General features: G+C 44.3%; 1 long non-coding RNA gene across 1 annotated transcript; it reads right to left on the bottom strand.

The window, feature by feature from the left end:
* Positions 1-892: 892 nt before the first annotated feature.
* Positions 893-2,834, bottom strand: LOC307203551. Its single transcript, XR_013833283.1, has 4 exons — positions 2,766-2,834; positions 1,938-2,013; positions 1,750-1,855; positions 893-1,121 (listed from the first exon to the last, which is right to left on the bottom strand). It is a non-coding gene; the product is annotated as an uncharacterized lncRNA (long non-coding RNA).
* Between the last annotated feature and the right edge of the window lie 4,612 nt (positions 2,835-7,446).

Here is a 7,446-nt window from a genome sequence, read left to right on the forward strand (position 1 = left end):
CAGAAGCCGGGATGGTTTTCGTAATTCCGGGACTGTCCCTGGGAAATAGGGACACTTGGAGGGTTTGTGCACCTATGAAGCTCCTTCCTCATTTATTTCAGTTGGTATACACCAGGGATGTCCAGCAGGTCGATTGCGATCTACTGGCAGATCCCTGCAAAGTTTTGGTAGATCATGGGTCGATCCCTGGCTCCCTTTCCTCAGTGTCATTGAAACTGACTCCTGTCCCGCCCCCTCGCCCTGCCCTCCATTGTTGCCTGATCAGTGGAAGGGAGGATGGAGCTTTCTCTCTGTGGCTGTTTTCATTCAAAGTGATATTATTGTGAGTGACTTTTTCCCTTTGACCCTTGCCTTTAACTCCCCCCAAAATGGAACTTCCCTCCTAAGAAAGTATTTGTACAAAAGCAGGTCTTTCTTCCTCCCTAAAAGAAGCTGAGCAACTCTGACCTGAACCCCCCCAAAACGGGGGTAGATCATTGCCATATTTTAATTCTAAAAGTAGATTGCAGTCTCTTGGGAGTTGGGCACCCCTGGTATACACCTTCTTTTATCCACAAGGCCTTCCACCTATTCTGGTTTCCCTGAGCCCAGCTGCTCCATAAGATCACGTACAATTCCAGAATAAGGATGCAATCAGCCTTAATCACTCTCACTCTCAGAAAGTGCCCCTGTACCTTCTTTGCCATCTCTCATCCTATCATAGAATCATAGAATTGTAGAGCTGGAAGGGACCCCAAAGATCAATGCAGAAATATGCAGCTGTCCCATACGGGGATCGAACCTGTAGCCTTGGCGTTATCAGCACCATGCTCTAAACAGTTGAGCTATCAGTAGGGGGAAGGGTCGTGGCTCCATGGTAGAGCATCTGTTTTACACCCAGAAGGGCCCAGGTTTAATCCCCAGCCTGTCCAAGCAGGGTTGGGAGAGACCCCGACCGAAATCCTGAAGAGCTGCTGTCGATCCATGCAGGCAACACTGGGCTAGAAGGAGCATTGCTCCAACTCAGTATAAGACAGCTTTCTGTATCTTTTGCTCACATATCCAAATCCGGCCACCAGAACAAACACAACACAGTGCAGAATTGCATTTTTCCCTGCCGTGAAAGTGGGGTAGGCTTCTTCCTGACGATAGAAAAAAGGGGGGTAATTGGTGTGTGTGGGGGTGCACGTTTCAACAGTGCTTGTTACAGTCAACAATATTCAAATGGCACAGAGATATTTCCTTGAAATAAAGGACAATTTGCGTCTATTTGTTTAAGTCTCCTCGTCCCCATCCCTAAGCATTCCTAAGCATGAAGCAGCCGACAGCCAGCTGCCTCAAACCAGTGTGTGTGTGTCCATTAATTCAGAATTACTCCAATTACGAGCTTTTGATGCTCTGAAAACCTCTCTCTAACCCAAAAGAGATGGAGAGCCCTCAGCCCGTCCAATCAGATCGCTTTCCCTGCTCCTGCCAGCAGATGTAAGCAATTTGCTTTTTTTTATTTCTGCATATTCAGCGCGAGCGAGGCTGTTGGCGACCTTTCGTCCCAGAGCCTGCAGGATTCTAACCCTATCAAATTAAACCATTTTGCTCATTTATTCCCAAACGCTTGGCCGGTGCTAAGCAGGGCCTCCCGCTGCATAGCAATGGCGGGCGATCGTGTCCGCTCATACCCTGAGCCTAATCAGAGATTATTAAGGAAAATATACAGTGCGTTAATTTGATGAGATTGGTTATAGGTACCACAGTTAAAGGTCAGCCTCTTACGTGTATCTCCCTCGGTCACTGCAATATTTCCCCCTCGCTCGGCAGCCCTCTGCTTCCAAACAATAGGCCAAGGAGACACGTTTATTTTTGTCACGCTGGGGACAAGCTCAACAGGGATAAAGAAAGGAATTATTTAAAGTTCGCATAAACAAACCAGCCCCATGCTTGGCAACCGCCCACACACTTACCTTCTGCTAAGCCCACCACTACCATGGCGTGCAATTCTCTTATCTCTGCATTTATTGATTGTGTTTTGGTCCTGGCCTTAGAAGAACACTGGAAGGAAAGGAGAGAGAGAGAGAGAGAGAGCACGTTGAGATTTTCTTCTGAAGGCTAGGCCCGTTTATTGTGGTACTTGCTAGCAAAGCCTAGTAAAATACCCTGGTAAAATCAGACGTCACCAACTTCTCCGTCGCTAGGTTTCCTTGTTAGAGGGCTGGTGATGCTTTTGCAGGAGCCTGCGGTTAATATCTGCAACATTCACCTTTCTGCAATTAATTTCCTCTTCCTGGGGCAGACTTTGGTAATATGGTGCCCCGAGAGAGGAAAAAAATTGGTGCCCCCCCCAACTAATTTTTGCTATAATTCCTTTTGGTAGAGTTGCTTTTTAATGGATCTTCTCAATAGGCTTGTTGAAAGTACACATTATTACAAAAACAGTAATAATAATAATAATAATAATAATAATAATAATAATAATTTTGCACCCCCTACAGTGCCCTAAATCTCGTACTACCCTTTGGTTCCTACTGTGTTTTCTCACAGAAGAAGCTGCCTTATAACAGGTGAGACGATTGGTCTACTCTAGGGGTAACCAATGTGGTGTCTTCTAGCAGTTGTTGGACTACAACTACCATTAAACCTAAACTGGCCATGCTGACTGGGGTGGATGAGAGTTGTAGCCCAGGGAGTGTGAGACTTCATTTCTGAGGCCCAAATGTATCAAGCCTCCCTTCCTGGCCTTGGGTCCAAGCCACGCCCCCTCCTCAGCCACACCTTCTGTCTCCAAGCTACACCTCTTACTGGTCTTGCCTCACACCTCCCTTGAGTGCTTTTGCCTGGTGAGAATGGGTCCTTGAGCAGTGATGACACTTTATTGTATGAATGGAGGACAGAGGGTGTGTTTGTGACCCCATCTGCACTAAACATTTAAAGCAGTTCCATACCACTTTAAACAGACATGGCTTCCTCCCAAAGGCTTCTGGGAAGTGTACGTTGTTAAAGGCACGGAGAGTGGTTGCAGGACCCCCTCTTCCCCTCAGAGCTACAATTCCAGATTTCCTTGGGAAGATGGATTGATTGTTACACCACTCTGAGAACTGTAGCTCAAGGAAAGGGATATGAGTCTGTTAACACTTTACAGCACCCTTAAAAGACTACAGTTCCCAGATTCATTGGGGGAAGCAATGGCTGTTTGAAGTGGTTTGAAGCTGCTTTAAATGTGCAGTGCAGATGGAGCTTGTAACTAGCTTACTGTATGAAGGTATTTTTTATATGTAATAATGCCCAGTGATATCTCAGAAGCCATGCTTGAGGATTCTAGGTAGGAGCTGAGGGAGGAGGGACAGGTTGAAATGCCCTGCCCATTTTTTTTGCTCCATCTTGTGACTAAAGGAAACCAAAGAAATTATGCAGAATAAAGATATTAAAAAAACAACAACAACAAACAACTTTCCTTGGGGCAGTGTTTGGATGGGGGAAGAAATTCGATTCAGTTTGCATTTAAAGATGAGCTTACCCAGTTTGGAGTTTCCAAAACAAATTCATGAACAGCCACTCTGTGAAGTTTGCACTTCTCTGAATTTTGCAAAGCAGTTATCCAGCTAAGTAATCTTACAGAAATGCGCATAAAAACCCATATCTTAGTGAAAATGACACACACATATGCACTTTGTTAGGGACATTTGCTTTGCAAAAATGTGTGCATTGTGTAACATTGCATAATAAAAATGTGTATATGAAGAGAAATTCACACTAAAATGCTCATGAATTTTCATGAGGACTTAAAGTATATATTGTAAGACATGAAGTACTGAATTTAAGAAAATAAGAAAACAAAATTAACACATTCATCTCCCCCCAGGACAATGACTAACTTCTTTTTAAAATGTGAATATGCAGTGCTTTTTTCTGGGGATACGCAGGGGTACACATACCCCTAAACATTTTGTGAATCTTTGTACTTTTGGTCATTTACTGTATTTATTTCCCCTGATTTGAACTATAAAAATGGTCATTTTCTTGAGTCAAAATGAGAGTACCCTAAACCTTTTTTTAAAGAAAAAAAGTACTGTTGTGTGTGTGTGTGTGTGTGTGTGAGAGAGAGAGAGAGAGAGAGAGAGACTGAGACTGAGAGAGAGAAATAGTATGGTGTGTTTAAACGGATGTGAATGACAACTCTGACCCAGGAAGAGTGGCAGATAAAACAGATGAACTATGCCGAGATGGCAAAGCTTACAGGAAGAATTAGAAACCAGGAAGAGACGGACTTTAATAAAGAATGGGGAAAACTATTGTAAACAATTACATACATTGATAGGATTGACAGAAAACTTGTAGTAAAAAAATTGAACTATGGCATGATGAAGGATTTATAAGAATAGAGTTATGAAAGAGATGCAGAGGGGGAAATTATTATGAAAGAGATCCACAATGGGGGGAAGGGCAAAGGGGATGTTATGTTTATGTTTTTATTTCGCTTGTACACGTAAAATAGAAAATGTAAAAACAAAATGGAAAAATAAAAAATAAACTGATGTGAAGGAGGTGTCCAGCTTGTCACTGACAAGAATAGAAAAGGGTTACCATCTCTACTTCTCCTAAGTCAACAGATTTTACTTGGAAAACCTCCCTCTTCTACAGCCTTTTTGTACAGGAAATGAAGTGCAGGAAATGCAATATGGAGACATGACTTACCCGCAACGGCGTGTCACCATTTTTATTATCAGGGGTGTAATCACCCTTCGGGGAGGAATCATTATTCCTGCTAGGTACAAGAGCACACCAGGCCACCAGATTGTGTGTAGAAAATAGTGAGGGATAATTCCACCCCTTCATCATTCAGGACTTTACTTTGTCAATAAGAGGGAGAAGGGATTATATCTTCTTCTTTTTTTTAAATTGTGACCGTTGAAGAGATTTATCTTTTTAAAGAAAAGAAAAGAGACATCCTTTTTTATTATTATTATCCCTCCACCTGGTGGGAATGAGAGCAATTTTGATTTCAAAATGCCAGCTCTGTGGCAAATGCCTTCAGTAGCTCTGGCCTGCTGGGCCTTTTCCACACAGGCGTAGTTCCAGCTCAAAGGCCTCCTTTCTTCGTTCCTCGCTGGCTCCTCCGGCACTTCCTCCTTTTCATGAGCATGCCCTTGCCGTCGCCTTTTGGCCGTCAAAACAACAACCTGTTCATTCAAGAGGAAAGGTAGCTCCAGACTTTGTTGCCACAGCTACTCTGCCATCTCACAGTAAAAGGCCTCGTTTCTCCTTGAGGTCTTGAACCATTACTATTACCACTACTATTATTTTTACAGTAGGTCCATTATGCCAATTTGTCTTCACTTCCCCACAGAAGCTAGCAAACTCTCCAACATCATCTTGGCTACAGGGGCACCAATCATGGGGGGCAGAAGGGGCTCCAGCTCCCTCAATATTTCTGGGCGGTCAGGGGCCAATCCCCTCCTCATAATATTGAGGGGACCGCCATACCCTGCTGCCCCCAGGTGAGTGCTGGTGCGCTGGGTCAGAGCAGGACACACAGAAGGTGATTTTCACCCTCTGCATTTCCCACCACCACCAGGAGTTTCCATGAGAATTTTTTTAATGAAGCAAATCGCTGTGGGAAAGTGGAGAACCGAATTTAAGATTGGGAAAATGAGAAACTGAGAGAACTGAACTGGATAGATTTGTCCATCCGTAGTAGGAGGAAAGTTCTGGAACATTCTACCTCTTCAGCTATCTAGGACCCTATAAGGAGGGGAGTCCAGTGCTCAGGATGAGAGCCACCTCTTTAGGAGAAAAGCATAACGAGAACAGGAAATCAACCTAGGGCCATTGCTACTGCCAAGATGAAGGAAGCGACATGCTCAAAGGGTTCATGCAAGCACATTCAGCGTTTAAGTCAAAAGACTACAACTGACCAAAGACAGATTGCATGACCTTCCATAAAGGAAGAAGAAGAGGAGTTTGGATTTGATATCCCGCTTTATCACTACCCGAAGGAGTCTCAAAGCGGCTAACATTCTCCTTTCCCTTCCTCCCCCACAACAAACTGTGAGGTGAGTGAGGCTGAGAGACTTCAGAGAAGTGTGACTAGCCCAAGGTCACCCAGCAGCTGCATGTGGAGGAGCAGAGACGCGAACCCGGTTCCCCAGATTACGTGACTACCGCTCTTAACCACTACACCACACTGGCTCTCTAAAGGAGCCTAGGAAGATGTCTTATATTGAGTTAGGCCATTGGTCCATTGAGCTCAGTACTGGAACTGTGTATGCTGATGGGCAGCTTCTCCACAGGGCCATTCCCAGCCCTACCCAGAGATGCTGGAGACTGAACCTGAGGTCTTCTGCATGCAAAGCAGATGTGATTACTTTTCACAATAGATAAGGTGCCCTTTCTGCCCTGCACCCCCATTGTCGATTGAAGTATCCAGCTGGCTCTTACAAATACAATCTCACCCGCAAAGTTGAATAACAAAATCTTACCTGCAAGCAAGGCAGCAGTGTTGAGGCAGCGGAGGCACAGTGGAACCAATCACAACAGTGCCAGAGCAAAAGCAGAATGAAGAGAAATAAGAGAAAGCTAGAGAAAGAGAATAATTGAAAAGCTGCCTCCGTGGTGTGGATTGTTGGAGTCCGGTTCATGGAAGGCAAGATATAGGCTTTGTTATCTACTATACAATGGTATTGGGACTTTCATAACCTTCTGTCTGTTTCTTCATATATCCCCACATAACAGCAGTTCCGTTCCCCAAGATCTGTTTTCTAAGAAGTGGAATTAAACTTCAATTCAGTGTTATGTTGCCAGAAGGAAGTTTGGCTAATAATGCTCGCTTCCTCATGATCCATGGCGCTAGAGTTCTGCAAACCCTATAGTGCATCATGCTTTGTATGTTGTTTTGTGCCTAAGATACTGTTGCTTCTGCTTTTGTGGGATCTTGATGCAACAAATAAACACCCTGGCCTACAGAGTTTGAAAAAAGGGATGGAAATAATAAGCTCAACCACCACCACCACCACCACAACAACAACAACTCACCCTAAGGTCCCAGGGTGAGTTCTATCAATTAAAACACAGTGTTAAAAACCATTCAAAACAACGTACATTCACAGAAATTAAGCAGACCCTAGAAATATACATCTCAGATGTCAAAAGCCAGGATAAAGAGGTGTGTTTTCAGCATTCACTGGAAGCGGCACCTCCATGAGGAGGGAGGTCCACAACTTAGGATCGGCCACAGAGGACACCCTCTCCTGGGGTGCCACCCTAGCTTCTGAGGGCAATGAAACAAGCAAGAGGACCTTCACTGCCAATCTTAGCACTTGAGAGGGTCTGTAGGGGGAAAGAGGTGGTCTTTCAGATAACTGGGGCTGTGTCATGTAGGGCTTTAAAGATGAGCATCTTGTACTGGGCCAGGAAATGAACTGGCAACCAATGCAGCAGTTTTAAAAGCAGAGGTTATATGAAATCTAAATGGAACCC

This window comes from Podarcis cretensis (assembly GCF_951804945.1).
Source record: "Podarcis cretensis genome assembly, chromosome: 14".
In the NCBI taxonomy this organism is placed as follows: domain Eukaryota; kingdom Metazoa; phylum Chordata; class Lepidosauria; order Squamata; family Lacertidae; genus Podarcis; species Podarcis cretensis.